General features: G+C 46.2%; 1 protein-coding gene across 5 annotated transcripts in view; it reads left to right on the top strand.

Moving 5' to 3' along the window:
* Positions 1-17,133, top strand: part of RIN2 (Ras and Rab interactor 2) — a 1,069,632-nt gene that overhangs the window by 244,913 nt on the left and 807,586 nt on the right. The window lies entirely within an intron of this gene.

Below are 17,133 nucleotides of genomic sequence, written 5' to 3'. Positions count from 1 at the left end.
AAACCAGTGATTGATAAAAATCTTTATGAAATACCACTGAACTTTCATTATTATCATTATTTTTTTGAATGTGTAAACAATTTTACTTTGGAGTCCATCAAGCTTTGTAGAGTTTACATAACTTTCGTACCCTGATTGGGTCTTCTAAGAGAGCGGCTGTGTGACCTTGCATTCCACTTGGTCTTTGGCTTCTTGTGTATTTTTGAATTAGGGTGTCTCCTTATTCATCACAGCCAGCTCCTTTTTATAATTTGACAACAAGGAATCTTCAGAGCAACAAAACTTCTACACAGAAACAATTATTTGAGAAATGTGAATATGGTATAGTGGTGCCCACTCTTTTTGCTTTTCTGTTGTCTCTTGTCATACCATGATGTTGTGAGGTAATGTGAGTATGTGTGGCTGACAATTGGGCCATGATGCAAGGGTTTGAAAGGTTTGGTGGGCTTTACAGCATGGTAATGGCCTGCTGTCTTAGTTAATAGTTCAGTGCTTAGGGAGGGACTATGAAGTGGGAAGCAGGCCCCTTATTTTATTTTTTAAAGTGATGTCCTAGCTTGAGAGCAGCGAAGCTCTGTACAGAGTATGGCTAGCTGCATTTGGGCTGGCATCTTTTAACAGTAGCACAGTTATGTGCATCGGTATGTGCATCCATTGGAATTAGTCCATGGTCAGGTGTTGTTGAAAGAGCCATGTTTTGAGAGATTTGCGAAATTGGAGAATTGTGGGGGCATTCCGAGCCAACGCCGGATCGAGTTCCAGAGGGTGGGTGCATGACAAGACAAGGACTGTTTGCAGGTCCTCTCTTTGTGGACAAGTGTTGACTCAAGTCAGTTGGTCAATTTGTTGCACAAGGAGTGTGTGCTACCAGATATGTCGAGCTTAGCTGCCAGGTACGCTGGTGTGCTACTTGTGACTGCTTTGTAGATGATACATGCAGTCTTGAACAGTTTCCTAGCTTGGTGTAGAAGCCAATGTAGTTCGCATAGGATGGCAAGTTGGTCAAATTTCTGTGCTCTCTTAATAAGACGTGCTGCAGAGTGGTGGACTGCTTTGAGGGGAGCCAAGTGAGCAGCTGGGAGCCCTGTCAGTAGGGCATTTCCCCCATTGATGTGCGAGACGACAAGGGCCTGCACTACATTCCGGATGTCCTGCGACAGGATGAAGGGTTTAATTTTTTGAAGGGTAGAGATTCTGAGCCAGGCTATTTGGGCCTTTCTGGCTATGTGTTTCTGGAAGGACAGATTGCTGTCAATGGTGAATCCTAAGAATTATGTTGAGCCTGAGAGCTGTCGATCAAATCCTTCTAGGTGCATATCATTTATTTTTTGTGGGCAGACCAATGAGGACAAATTCAGTTTTGGATGGGTTTAGTTGGAGGTAGGAAGTCGACATCCAGGACTGGATGATGGCTAGGTAATCGTAGAGTCGAATGATGTCCTGCGCTCTATGTACTCTCATGTATTACTCTATATCATCTGCATATTGGTGGATGGCTATATTGGGATCTTCGAGGAGAGTGCCCCGGGGCTCCATGTAAAGGTTAGAAAGGATTGGTGAGAGGATGGATCCTTCTGGGGACTCCGCAGGAGAACTGGTGTCGGTTAGATCTCAACAAGTTCATCTGGACAGCTTGCGAGGTAGGAGGTAAACCAATTCTGGACAGTGCCACAGAATCCCACTCTGTTAGCCAGGAGGGAGAAACGGATGCAGTGACCTACAGTGTTGAATGCAGCCGAGAAGTCCAGCAGGACGAGGAGGCATGAGTCGAAATTACCCATGATTTGGAGAGCATCTACACCAACTGGATGGTGGCTGTCTCGATGCTAAACTTTGGGTGGAACCCTGATGGATAGTCATTTAGGAGGTGGAGTTGTTTGATTCTGGTGAGTAGTTGTGTAGCAACTACTTTTTTCAAGATGTTGCCAATAAACAGGAGGTCCCTAATGGGTCTGTAGTTGGTCAGGTCATCTGGATCTAGTGTTGGCTTTTTCAAAAGAGGTCGTATGAGACCAGTCTTAAGGGTGTCCGGGAATGATCCTTCTGCGAGGGAGGCATTGATGATACTGAGGAGAGCATTGTTTAATGATTGAGGCCAGATTTATATTGTCAGAGTAAGAAATATGTTTGAGGGAGGCAATCATTTTTAGGCGATCCGGGGGAAAGAGAGGCGAGAATTCAGTCCAGAGCGGCAGTGTGCGTGCCGGGATGTAGGTGATACTACTAATGCTGTGAGAGGTTGTTTCGATTGACTCTCTGATTTTGTCTCTTTTTTCCATAAAAAATGAGTTTCTTCTGTCACATTTCTCCTGAGTTTCTGGGACCTCGGGGTCAGTTGAGGGTTTGGTACAATGCTTTACTACTTCAAAGAGAGCATTGCTCCTGTTAGAGGCTGTGCTGCAATGGTGTTGGAGTAGTATGCCGCTTTGGCCTCGGTAATCAGAATCCTACGGTTTGTGTGCAGGATTAGAAGTTGGTGCGGTCTCCCGAGTTATGGTTTTTGTACCACCATTTCTCTAGGGCTCTGAATGAGATTTTGTTAGAGGCTAGGTCGGGGGTGTTCTATGGGATGGATGGTTTCTTTTTAGCCCGACTGGATTTTAGTTTCATAGCAGAGTTGCTGTATAATTCCAGCAGGCTGAAGGCATTCCCTGTGTTGGGGAAGTCTGAAAAGTTTGATTCTAGCTCATTGACTGGAAAGGTTGAATGCGCAGCTTTGAGTGAGGGGTGTTTAGCCTGACCTTTGTGAGCCGTAGGCGAGTGGGTGATTGAGAATGGAATGGCAGCGTGGTCAGACCAGTCAAGTGGGATAGGGTCTGCACAGGTGATGCTGCGGGATGATGTGAAGACTAACTCTAGGGTGTTGCCTTTGTTGTGCGTGGGAGGAGAGCACAATTTGCTTGAGGTTCACGGAAGTGGTGAGTGGGTAAAGCGTGCTTTGAGTGTGGTTGTCAGCCTATGACCCGGGAATGTTAAAATCCCCAAGAAAAACATTACTTGAATGTGCTAATTTGGCAGAGGAGAGTACGTTGGAAATGTCTTCAATGAAAGAGTCACTCCTGTGAGGAGATCTGTAGATGAGGTGGTAGGTGATGGATTCCTTGTGCAATAGAGGGAACTGTCATGAGAGTGATTCAAAGGAGCTTGTTCTGGGAGAGGGGATGATTAAGCTTGGGCAATCGCTCCTGTGAATGATTGCCACTCTGCCTCCAGCCATTCCTAACTGGACAGTATGTTGGATGCTGTGGCCTTAGGGTTTGAGGGCGTTAAAAACATGTCAGGAGGATGGGGTCAACCATGTTTGAGTGATGAACATCAAGGTTATTGTATGAGATGAGGTCAGCGATCTTTGCAGCATAATCGACTGTTGACTGAGCATTGATCAACATGAAAGGGTGTGTGCATACGGTCTGTGAGTGTTAGATGGAGGCAAGGGCAATATTGATGAGGTTCACTAGGGTAGCATGCTGGGACTGCCCAGGGCACTTGACCATTCAGATCCTAGTGATGGGCCGTGGACGGAGGAGACACATGGTGACGTCTTTTGGTGAGTAGCAGTAGTAGCAATTAAGTTTGTAGGTGAAATGCAGGATAGTGGGTCAGGCCTATGGCCCTATCAGGCCTGAATAGGCACAAACAGGTGAGGTCCTTGTCTTTGCACGTCCTTTGCTGAGGACACTGGTGATGAGGACACCTAAGGAGGACTGATTACATAGGTGCTGTCTGCCTGGAGGTAGTCAATAGTCCTTAAGTTGAGGCTTGGAAGGCGTGAAAACTGGAGGTGGGCAGAGCAACTGAGTGGCAGGGCTTGGTCACGTGACCAGCAGCCTACTCAACGCTGTCTCTCGGTACAGCCCTCCAATTTGTGATTATGTTCATTTGCACATGGCAGGGGGAAACTCACACCGACAAAAGTCAGCAGAAATGGCTACTTGTAGTATGATGGCTTGTGGCATGAGCCAGGCCTGATGCACTTAATGCAGTTTCTATGTTGGAGGCATGAGAAAGGGGCGGGCACAAGTACGAAATAGTAGGTGAGATGACTTTCTTTCAGTTGTATATAAGATGGTGATGACAGCATAGACAAGACGGAGAGTAGCAGAGGTGTCATGGAAAAAGAGGGGTCCCATGCCGGGTGCATACTGCATACCTCCTCATGGTGACACCCCATATTGAAGGAGGTAGCCCAAGGAGCGATTGTGGGGCCCTGATGATGAAAAGCAAATAGGTGTGAAGATAGCAGAAGCACAAGCCAGTTACAGAATATGGAGCATATGGAACATATGATTAGATTGTGACATTTGTGATATTAGGAGAAACATATTGCAGTGAACCCCACATTTTTATGAGCACCTGGAGACCATTAAAATGGCAGCGGTGGAAGGTATAAATCAACGTGACAAAACATAAGGCAATTTGCTTGGACGCAATTCAGTCAGTACAGGTTCTCTGTGGAATTTCTGGAGTTGGCAGAAGGTAAATGATGGTAACTTTCATAGACCTAGCAGTTGGGACTGAAGTTGGCACTGTGCTGTGCCTTTTGTGGTGTGATATGCCATGCTGAAAAAGTATGTTTTGGAAGGTTGCTAGAGTGAGTATGATTTGTTAAAATCATACATTAATCTTCAGTTTTGGTAATCCACAGTTTAGCATGAAATTAAACACACAAAGGGTTGTCAGTGACCATAAGTGTAAGGGCCTTCAAGTTGTGGATTCTTAATTCTACAATTAATTTTTCACTTACAATCCCTTTGCGCATTTGTGCCCGTTTGTGTCGGCTCTTGAGAAGGGCTTAGGTTCAGGATTCCCTCAAAAGATATTCTTTTAAGGAAAAGTGGTTCTGAATGGATCACGATTGCTCCCGCACCAGGATCTAGTTTTCATTCATTGCTCTTCTGTTCATGCAGGGTTTGCAAAACCGGCTGCTAGTGCCATTAGAGAAAGTCTTTGGCTTTATGTAAGTTTGAGGACATCTGGAACCAGGAATGTAATCACAGCCAAATCCCTGAAAACAAAGATGGTCAAACTCTAAATCAATGCACCAATTCTGTTCTTTTCTCGGTCATTCACAACCTTGTACCAGGCTATTATTTTTTCCTGACCCAGAGTTAACGTTATCATGAACATTTTAAGAGCGGAGTCTGCTTCCTTACTCTTTGACGTACCAGGAGAGCCAACTTTTGAATTTCCCGGGAGGGTATGGGCGCGGCAGACAGATTTTAGGGAAGTTACATTGCAAATACAGGAACATTTAGCAATATTCCTTTTCCTGGGGGTGCTCGTGCCCCGGACCAACCGCGTACTTGGTGCCCCTGTGACGTACAGTACTGTTTGTAGCCAGGATACTGCTAAGGACTGAATGTGGTGTACCAGACTCAGCGTATCCAACTGATGGAGAAAGGTATGCGTAGCAGAATGATACGTTTTGCAAGACTGAAAGCGCAAAATGACTTCAAAAGGATGACACGTGTTACAGCAATCAAACTAGCCAATTAGTGTTTGTGGATTGTTTTTACCGAGAAACAAGTCAGTAAAAATCCAAAATAAATCCTCCAACCCTCGACAAATAAATCCTTGCTTGAAAAAATCCCCAAAAAATCCCAAAAAAATCTGCATCTTAAAAACAATCCAGAAGCAATCCCAAAACAATCCAAAAATTGGATTTCTTTTTTTACTAGGGACCTTCTTGCAAGCAGTATTTACAGTATGTTTTTTATACTCTGGACAATATTACAAACATATCAATGCAGGTGCAATAGTGTGCACTGTTTGCATTGACGCGGAAATTGCTCTATTGCAAATATGTATTGTTTCAATGCATTTTTACAATTGGGCACACTTTGCCTCTGTGTAAATGTGGTGGGTGCGCGCAGCATCGCAGGCGGTGGCGCAGCAAGGAACGAGCCGGACACGGAGCTCATCAAACATACGTCTACTTTATTTCTCTCCAACATTCAACTGCACGACCCCACCCCTTTGCGTCACTTCCCTTTCCTCCTTCCTTCCTCCCACCCCCCGTTGTCATGGAGACGTCAACGTTACATCTCCCCCCTTTTTAAACAGTTACCAGATTCTTCGCAACGAGTGGCGGTCTGGTGGTCTACTAGTCCATTTCCTCAATCCATCTGCGAGGTCTGTTACGAGCCCTCTGCGGATGTGCCTGACTGCACCCTGGTGATGGCCCGCTCTCCACAGTCTCTTTGCCCACCTCCGGCTCTGACTCCTCCGAGTCCCACTGATCTGCATGATAGGAGTCATCCGACTCATAGTCCAGGTGCGCACGCACTCTCCCACTTAGCCGCCTGGCTCCGCTGGGCGGAAGTTCTTTGAAATGGGATGAGTTTCTCGTAACTGATCCTTCTGACCCTTGAGCTTTAATCATGGACTCCTTCTTTGGAGTGACAAGCAAGGATTCCTCACGAAAGGGGGCTGTATGCTTATGCGTCACCGGTTGCCGGACCGCCACTACGTCCCCTACCTCTATACATGAGGTCTGTGCTCGCCTGCGGGTCTCTGCATACTCCTTCATTCGGGCTTTTGCTGCCTCATCTCTTTCTCTCACTTCCTGGTCCAGAGTTGGTGACGGGGTGATGGTTTCTGCCTGTGGGATTCGCGTTTGGGTGTTCCTTCCAAACATCAGTTCGGCCGGGGTCTTTCTTGTGGTGCTATGAGGAGTTCCTCGATAGTCTCTCATCAGTTGGTTCAATACTTGTTCATATGGCTGGCCGGTGAGTCTGGTAATCTGGAGAGCTCTCTTCAAGTTGGCCATGAATCGCTCGATCATTCCGTTGGCTTGTGGCCACAGAGGAGTAACTTTCCTGTGATGGAACCCCAGGTATTCTGCGAATTGGGTGAACTGATGTCCACAATATGGGACCCCATTGTCTGTCTTAAGTTCTTTCGGTACTCCATAGGCCGAGAACATGTGGTCCATCCAAGGCGGGGATGACCTGATGAGCTGTGGTCGATGATATGAGCCGCACATCAGGATACCGTGAGTACTCATCCATCATGGCCAAAACGTATTTCCCTCCCTCGATGGGCCCAAAGAAATCGGCTGCAACCGCCTCCCATTATTTTTTGTGGGAGCTCTGACATGAGCAATGGCTCAGGGTGCCGATTTGGTGTGATGAGGCAGCATGTAGGACATGCTTTTAGTGCTCCTTCCACTAGCGTGTCCATGTGAGGGAACCACACCTTTTGGCAAAGCATGCGTTTGGTGGATACCATGCCCCTGTGGGTTTCGTGTGCGAGCTCTATGACTTTGGCCCTCATTGCTTCGGGAATGACTAGTTAACAGTCTTTTAGGAGCAGGTGATCCTCCGACACTGCGAGCTCATCTTTCACTTGTAACAACCTTTCCACATCCTCCTGCACCTTGCCTCCTGCAGCTCTTCCCTTTTCTTTTGCCCTTCGCCACATTCCCGACTCCAGTCCTTCACGGATGATGCGACAGGCTAAGTCACTTTCCATTTCTCTGGTGAGCGCTTCCATGTTGATGCCTTCTGGTGCTGACTGATGAATGAGATACCGTAGGTATCAGTCGGCCACTGACGGTTCTGGTACGCTCTCCTCCCGTGGTCTCCTGGATAAAAAGTCTGCCAGGTTTTCACCTTTCCCTGGTCTGTGGATTATCTCAAACGCATAATCCTGAAGTCTCAGACCCCATCGGGTGATTCGTGGGGGCATTTTGGCTTGAGGGTTGCCATATATGAATAATAGGGCCTGATGGTCTGTGACCACTTGGAATGGTTTCCCATACAGAAACAGGTGGAAATGCTTGCATGCCCATACGACGGAAAGCCCGTCCTTCTCTGCCTGGGAGTAGGCTGTTTCAGTGGTGGAAAGGCTGCGACTGGCGTAAGCCACTATGTGCTTTTGTGAAGGGTCCTTTGGGTCCAGTTGTGCCAGTATTGCACCTAGGCCAACGGGGCTGATGTCGACCGTGAGCTCAGTCTTCCTATTAGGTTATAGTATGACATATTCTCCGCTTTCGTGACCCTTTCCCTTATTAGTACGAATGCCTTTTGGCAATCCAGAGTCCACTCGAATTTTACATCCTGGTGTGTCAACTGTGGTTCGCTGACTGACGCAAAGTCTCATATGTACCTGTTACAATAACTGGCTAGGCCTAGGAAAGACCGAAGCTCTAACACGTTGGATGGGGCGGCCATGTCATTTACCGCTGCCACTTTATCTGGGTCAAGAGTCATTCCTGATTCGGAGAATACATGTCCAAAGAATTTTAAGGTGTTTTTCCGCAAATCCACACTTGTCTCTGTTTAAGGTGAGATTTGCATCATGCAGTGCATTGCATACCAACATTAGGGTTTCATCATGTTTTTTTACGTCAGTTCCGAATACCAATATGTCGTTCGAGTAGTTGAGGCAGTTTGGGATGTGTTTTATAATGTTATGGACTTCTGCCTGGAACGTTTCCGCTGCCGAGGACACCCCAAAGCTCAGTCTTTTATACCTGAAAAAGCCGAAGTGCGTGACGAACGTCGTGATGTTTCTGCTCTCAGAGTGTAGGACTAGCTAGTGGTACCCCTTTTGTAGGTCTAGTTTCGAAAAGACCTTTGCCCCGTTCAATAGGTGTATCATGTCAGTGATGCATGGCGCGGGGTGTCTCTCCCTTTTGATGGCCTGATTCGGGCGTTGCATGTCCACAGACAGCCTTATGGCCTGGGAGCCCTTTTTTGGAATGGGGACAATCAGTGATACCCACGTAGTGGGTCCGGTGGCCCTTTCGATGATATCTTGTTCCAGTAGTTTCTGGAGCTCATTTTCAACTTATGTTGACTGGGATCCCGCGGTATGGCTGGGCTACTGGGCGGATTGATTCATCTACATGGAGCTTTATTTGCCTGTTTCGAAGTCTTCCTATCCCTTAGAAGATTTTGGGGTACAGGTTGTTAATCATTTCAACCGGGTCTATGTATTTGTGGACCATTATTTTGTAGAGGATATGTATTAGACCCATGTCAGCGGCTGCTTTAAAGCTGAGCGCGCAACCGCTGTTGGTCTCGGTGGCTAGGACATGTATTGGTACCCTCATTTCATGGCCTTTGTAACGGCAGAGCCCGCTGAATTGTCCCAGGCATTTTAGAGGTGTCTTGGCTCCATATGCATATATGTGCACTGTTGCCTGGTGTAACTTAGGTTTTTGCGGAAGATCATTGTAGACCTTTTCACTCACCACATTGACCGTGGCTCCTGTATCTATAAGAAACTCGTCGGTCTTTCTTGCAGTTTAATGATGAGCATTGGGCTGTGTGCTGTTGCTGTGGGGTTGTCTAGGGCTTATACATAGGCCTTCTTCTTTTGGTCACTCCCTGATGAGCTGGGGTCAGAGCCTGTGGGGACTGTTCCACCAGGTATCGCACGTGGCGTCGGGATCTGCATTCCGGTCTTGTGCGCATTACGAATCTTCTTCTTTCTCTTCTCCTCTGCCGGTCTTCTCCCGAGTCTCTGTCTCGCTGGTCGCCCGTGGGTTGATTTTGAGTGTTCGGTGTGATGGGGGCTGGGTTGTTGTTGGACGACCCCCCGCACCGACTTCTTGGGCGAGATGTGTTCTCTTTGGGTCTATCTCTACCTCGATCACAAAATAGTCTACACACTGCTTCGAAGTGTCCTTCTTTGCCACACGATGTGCACCTTTGTCCCACGGCTGGGCATGTTCCTTCATGTGGGTATTGAAATCCACATTTGTAACAGAAGAGTTCTTCAGATTTCTTCTCCAGTTGTAGCCTGTTGATATTTTCTCCTGTGTTGGTGTTGCCAAAACTCTCTACGTGGGAGTCAATGGCCCTCTCAACTCTCGCTAGCGCTAGGATTTCTTCCAGCATGCGGGACTTCTGAAGCAGCTTCCTGCGGAAAGCTTGGGACTTGCATCCGGAGATGATCTGTGATGTTAAGGCTTCCGTGTTTGAGTAGTTTGCGAAGTCGCAGTTTAATTTGGTGCGTAATCGCATCACATATGCATCTATAGTTTCTCCTTTGGCCTGTTTGGTTCTATGGAACAGGTGTCTTTCATAATCTACATTAGTATGTGGTGCAAGGTACGCAGCGAGCGTGTCCTTGAGGTCTTGGATTGAGTCTATGGAATCTTGGGGCATCTCATCGATTATGTCCCGTGTCGCAGACCCTACAGCTAATTTTAGGAGGCATACTTGTCTTGCGTCGGCGACTGGCCCTGTGGCTCCCATGTACAGATCAAAATCCCTGACCCACTTGGTCCACCGGGGACCCATGTTGCTTGTGTCTGTCACATCAAATGCTCCTGGCATTTGGGCTGCAAGGTTGTCCGGCAGTTGGTATGGTATATGGTCTAGTGTGGGTGCCCCAGGGGCTGGGGTGCATTCCCTTGCGCTTGCCCTCCTTGTCCATCATCTTGACCTGACATGTTGCTTGGTGTGGTGCTTACTTCTTATGTTGTTGCCACGAGCCCTGCTCCGTGGATGCGCTGGATATCAGTGGGAGGGCTTCTCTGTAGGTCCTCTCTCCTCCTTTCAAGGGGGTCTTGCCTTCTGCTAACGTTGGATGGCCGCCAAACGTGGCACGAGCACCATCAAAGAGTCACTGACCCCTTCTGGGGGCTTCCGTATTACTGTGTGCTGGGGCCCTGTGTTTACTTGGGGCGTCTGCTGCTGCCTCCTTGTGGTGCTCCCTTGTCTGATGCCTCTCCCCTCCTGGGGCCTGCGGGACCGATGCTTGCTTCGTGCCGAAAAAGCATGTGGGCCATGGTCTGCAGCTGTTCACTGCGCGGGGCTTGCTTCCTCCGCTATGGCCCATGTGGCGGTGCCTCTCTCTCGGGAGCCGATGCACTCATCAGGGTGCAATCACTGCCGCGGCCCGGGCCGCGTGTAATTGCGCACCAGCTGGGCGAGCCCACGCTCGTGAGTGCTTGGGTCGCGGTTGTTGTGGGCGGGCTGTTGGGCTCCTACGAGTGTTGCTCTGCCCACCATCCCACCTTCGTCACCATTGTGGTGGGTGCGCGTGGCATCGCAGGCGGTGGCACAGCAAGGATTGAGCCGGACATGGAGCTCATCAAACATATGTCTACTTAATTTCTCTCCCCGACCCCACCCCTTTGCATCACTTCCCTTTCCTCCTTCCTTCCTCCCGCCCCGCGTTGTCATGGAGACGTCAACGTGACAGTAAATACTGTGGAAAAATGCACTGGACTAGTGCAAAATTCTGCAAGACTCACACAGATCTAATTCTTCTTAAGAATGATCTAATCTTTGAAAGGATTGGAAGTTGTTTTTTTTTACTCTGACGGGAGATGGGATCGTTGGAAAGAAAAACAAACGGCGGGGCACGGGATTTAACGTGCAGCAGCTCGAACCTACAAAACTCAAGCTTGCGGACCGTTAAATTCCATGTCTGCCTCGCTGCTGGGCGTGAAAGCTACACTCTCGCCCTCCAGCTTTGGAAACTAATAAAACACACAAAGCATTCCAGGGGCTGGCACTGGATTGAGTGGGCGTAGACAAGAGTTTGGAGTCCATGGAGTTGGTTCACAGAAACTAATACCACTGCTTGATGGATAGGATAACAGGGCAGCCTGCCAGCTGCACATTGCTGCCAACAAAGGCATAGCTGAAAACACTGCCATCGTCTCATTAATTATGACTCATTCTTTATGTAGGCCATTTGAACTTCTTGGCACACTCCTTGTTTTCAACCATAGGTGCTCCGGTGAAAGTCTGAGTCTCCTGAATCCCCCACTCTGCCTCAGTGAGTCACTTACAGTGATGAGAACCTTCATATTCATTTGCCATCCGATTGGGGGAATTATTTTGCTTGACACAAAGCACCAATCATGGACGTGAAATGATTCATGGGAACAGGATGGTAAATTGTTATAATGCTAACCGTTGCTTTGAAGCAACCCGATATTTAACTAGGTAATAGTTTCCTCCTATTAGGAGTTGCTCAACTGCACAGTCTGCTGGCACTCATATTACACTTTCTTCTCCCGGATGGGTTTGTTCATCTTACTGGCTTAACAGGAATACTGCTAGTTAATGACAAAACACAGTTTGGGACTCTCAGTTTTTCAACTCCTATTGTTCCACCTGCAATAATACAATGTTTTAGGTGATCTCTAATCTGTAGCAGAGACTTTAGAATCAACTAATGTATTTAATAGAACCATTTGGACATATCTCTCTTTTTATCACCTGAAACATCCCTCTCATCCATACATTTTGCCATTATTTTAGCCCCAACATATCTTGGATAAACAACCGATGCTGCCATGAGGGACATTTTCCCGCCACTAGCTGTCTCCTTGTCATTTATTATACATCACCAGTCCACAATGCACACGCCAATGCACCATTCCCAGGGTTGCAAATGTTCAGGTGTGCATCATAGACAATTGGAGAAAAGATTAGAGCACTCACCTAGAGGGATGCAGGCGGCCAACGTGCTGCGTTCAAGCCTCCTCAGTGATACTCTCTTTTATTTATTTCTGCTATTTAACATAGGAACCAGTTACATGCTGGTGATATGACTTCATGTGAGTAGAACAAGTTAATTGATCAGACTAAAAAATAAAGATGAGTATCATTTTGTACGGTTGAATCCTGTGAATAATATTGTGAATACACTGTATTAAGATTTACTTTTAATAAGGAATGAGATATCATTTTACTCTGCCTGCTTATTATTAATAATACATCTTAATATGCAGTTTTTAAAAAATATTCTTTACCCAAAACAAATTTCAAGTCTCGACAATGTACTGGTTCAGCTTGTCATATCATCAATAAATACATTCTAGACAGTGGTTACTTAATCCTTGTTTGCATAATCAAGGAGGGCATGGTTGTCAGAGGGAAACCAACTGAGACCTGAAAATATCATCATTAGATGGAACTGAAAACTGTCCCACATGTCCCCAGTTTGAGCCCTCACTTTAAATCTATGTGGGACTTGCACAGTAGATGAGTCAGAAATGATATGATATGATAGGTTATTTATAACAGGCTTAATACCCAGAGGCTTCTAAGCGTGGACCCGGGGATCGAACCTGTGTTGCTCCGAGGCGAGCACATTGCCCCTAAAATATCCTCCCTAGACCATGAGAGATAGACAATGATAGATTTCCTTTAGTTTCGCCCTCTTTGGTCAACCAATGTCCTTTTACCCAATGTTTATTTGTGAAAGCAATCAGCCAAAACAGTATTACTCCTTGATCAGTTCTGTCTAGATCCAGAAAATACTTTTTTCTTCACAGGCCCCTCCAACGCATAGTGACTTTATTTCATGGTTAACTCAACTCAATTTGCTCATATATAAAAACTCTGGCTAATGGTGCAGCTACCCATTGCCCCATTCCGCCTCTGTCTTCCCTACATCTGCATGTTGAGGGGAGAACATTTCTTTTTTTGCGTATAGTGCAACCCTAACTCAAGAGCAGAGGAGCCCTTTACTACAGGAGTCAAGTCTTTATCAGAAGCGCCAAAAGCCTCAGTAATACAACGCAGGCCTCTTTGCATGTTATTTTGGTTGTGAAAGCAGCAATTACCTTAAACTCTGTCTATTTGTCATTCGGTGGGGGGTCAAAGCTCTGGTGCTTTTATGACCTGTCCACAACGCACACCTGTGCACAGTTCCCAGGAACGCAAGCTTTCATGCGGGCATAAGAGCAAGTCAAAAGTTTAGAAAATTCTTCTATGGGAAGTGACCATCCAAAACAATTGGCTCCCAGCCTCATAGCTGAAGCTCTCCCTTTTTGTAATTTTAGCCATTTAACAAAACAAAGGCACCAGTTTCCCTTTCGGCTTCCTCGCCTAGGCTTACTATCTGCAAAGACCAGCACTCCTCTGTATCACCACTTCTGCCAATGCTACTGTCATCCCTTCTGACACCAACCTTCAACTGCCTTGCACTATCCCAGCTGCTGTTGTTTGTCAGGCCAACCCTGCTTACAGATACCTGCCCTTATCAGCGCAGGCAACTCTCCTATGGTAAGGAACACAATTACCCCTAAAAAACAGATAAACCTACACTGTTTTTTCAGTATGGGCATCATCTATGGTACAGATTCCAAATGTTGCTATTAATATTCGTCAAACATTATCAATACGGTCTGATTTTGACTTGCTGGGGAACACAAAAAAATGGCTCACAGATAACTCCACTACTAAAGCAGACACCAGGCCTCGTCAGGAGGTTGGCGGTATCCCAGTGGTAATTGCGCCGGGATACTGCCAACGCAATTAGTGTAACTGCTACTCGGTCTGGCGCAATTTGCGCCGGGACATGAGTAGCGGCATAGCTATAATTCCCCATTCGGTCCTTTGGACACAATGGGTCTGGGGGTGCTATTAGCACCGGCACAAATGGCTCCAGCGCTAATAGTACCGAAAATGCCCTTCCCGCCGGCGCATCCACCTTCACCTCCAGCTCTGACCTGGAGGTGAATGCGTCCAGGCAGGGCCAAACTGGTGATTGAACCAGCCCTTAAATGCAGTGGTAATAGCATTACCGCTGCATTTAAAGGCTAAGGGCCAACTCGTGATAGAGCCGGTACCATCTTTTGCCTTGATGCAAAGTCCATGCTAGCAACAGAATCTCAGAGGTAGTTTTAGGGTTTGCCAGGATGCCTCTCTACTGCGATGAGCTCCACCAACCCGACCTTCAACTTTGAAAGCTTGTCCAATAGGTGCACTATCAAGCCCAATACTTGCGTAATTTTTGTGGCCATTTGCAAGCTGCCAGGAGAGTACTCTGATTTCACAAAGGCAGGGATCTGTAACCTTTGGCTCTCCAGATGTTTTAGATTACAACTCCCATCAACCCTACCCACCATAGACAATGGTGAGGCATCATGGGAAGTGTAGTTCAAAACATCTGAAGAGCCACAGCTTATATACCCCTACACTAACGAATGAAGTGATCTCTAGATTCCAGGCCACCTAGGAGACTGTTCAAATTATGGCAGTCTTTGCCATTTGGCTTGACATACCTAGAAATAATCATACTACTTAAATTGGAATACTATGATACCATGAATCTTAATCTATGGCCATCCACTCCAGCCCATGGGCATGACATTTTAGATGCCTTATTCTCATTGTATGCTTTTCTCCTCATGAGTGCATTGTCTGGGAAAGCTTCATGTTCTACAACCCACTAAAGTTAGAGGTTCTATTTCGGTCCTACCTCCAAGAACAGTCATATCTAATAACTTTGCAAAAACCTTCAGACCTCCTACTGAAGATCTCCTCATAAACCTTCACTGTAAACTTACTCGGGCACCTGAGGTCTTGGCCACAATGACATGCAAGGATAAACAACTCCTCACCAAAAGCAATGTTGAATGTTTCAAACCTACCACTCCCAGCAACATAACCAGAGTAGTGAGGAAAATGAATGCATTGTCCAAAGAAAGTTTCCCCTGCCAAGAAGCTACATTAATGAACAATATTGAATCCTTTGGACCTGCACTGTCTCTAATCAAAAATTGTTTTGATGATCATAGATTCCCTCTCTCCATGACAAAGTCCTGCATTTCTCAATTGCTGAAAAGCAACCGTCATATGAATGTGGGTCTATGGCCAATTTTCTCCCGTTGCCATCACTCCATTTATCAGTAAAATCCTGGACTAAATTCCCTGCCTGCAGCTAAAGGAACAAAGCGAATCCTTGAACTAGCTTCATGTCCATCAATTAGAGTTCAGAACCACCACATGCACAGAATCTGTGCTTCTTTTCATGAGAGAGGAATCCCTGGAATACTTGACAGAAACAATCCTTCAAACTACAGGGCTCACCGCTCACCCAATATCCCAACTCATCTTGTGTCTCCCTCTTTCAAGGTTGGATGCTAGAGCCTCTGCCCGGATGCTGGAGAAACCAAGATTATGCACTTAGGTTGCTTTATCCCAGGCCATCTTTCACTTCAGCAAAGAACTTTGGCTTTGTTCTTCACATACTGCTCTCACCCACTCACAAAAAGATCACACTACCATATGTAAAAGAATCCTTCCTTTTCTGAACATGTCTCACAAAGCGGAAGTGACAGGAGCATGGTCCTATTCCATCTGGATTGTCGTAACCTTCTCTGTCTCCGCTCCCAAAATGCTGGATTATTCAATTTCAACAAGTACAAAACATGGAAGCAAAATTGGGGTTTGAAACCCTCATCTTTATCCCGATGGTTACTAGGGTGTAGAGCCACCAAAACAGCAGCGAAAAATCAAAATCGCTGCCCTAGGACACTTCTCAGATTCTCCAGCTCCATGACAACCAAGATACTTGCAGTCAAGCAAAAGACATTTGGATACATAATGTTTGCAGTGGTAGGTTCAACACTGTGGAACAACCTCACTATTGGCCTCAGAAACTGAGACGCACTTGACATTTCCGAGTCAACCAAAGACCTCGTTCTTGAAGAAAACGTTTGACAAGCAACTTTATATATGTTCCCAGATGATACCCCTCAACATAGTACTTCTCCTAAATGAACTTTGTGTCTAATGTGTTATATCTGATGGAGATCTTTAGCCACACCTCACTCAGGTGTGATATGACACAATGATGAACATTCTGAATGTTGTAATGCATTTCCGCTTGTGCCTATTCTCTGTTAATTCTTCTGACAAATCCTGGACAACTCTGGTAGTTTGTATCATAATTGTCTACCTGCACTCTTCTGTTCATGTAGTTGTGTTGTTTCCCTAGCACTGCCCCCCTCCCCTCCATTTGCATTGACCTGATATGTCTGTTCCTAGGCCGTGAATTATCAGTTTCCTTGCCTTATGATTAACTGCACTCCTGCCTCCCTCCATTCCCCACTTGGGGCACCCCAGGGGATTTCATTGCAGTGCACATGTCAAAAATCAACAGTAAATAAATTAAGAAAATGATGATGACATGACTAAGAATTCAAGTTGAGCATTGGTGATATAGAGCTTGCTCTTGGAAAGGAACAATTTGAATATGCCCATATTAAGGTTTACTATTAAAAAAGAGCAGGGCATTTTTTTTATGTACTTGCTCATTCTAAATAATAGAACTTTTTATGGGGACATTTGATTTATTTCCTCTTGTTTTTTTTTCTTTGCAGAATTCTAAAGCAGATGGTGATTTTACTTTATGATTGACTCAACTTTA

Source organism: Ambystoma mexicanum, chromosome 4q (assembly GCF_040938575.1).
Source record: "Ambystoma mexicanum isolate Mex_15411 chromosome 4q, UKY_AmexF1_1, whole genome shotgun sequence".
In the NCBI taxonomy this organism is placed as follows: domain Eukaryota; kingdom Metazoa; phylum Chordata; class Amphibia; order Caudata; family Ambystomatidae; genus Ambystoma; species Ambystoma mexicanum.
The sequence above is the reverse complement of the archived record's forward strand: the minus strand, read 5'-3'. Positions and strand labels throughout refer to the sequence as shown.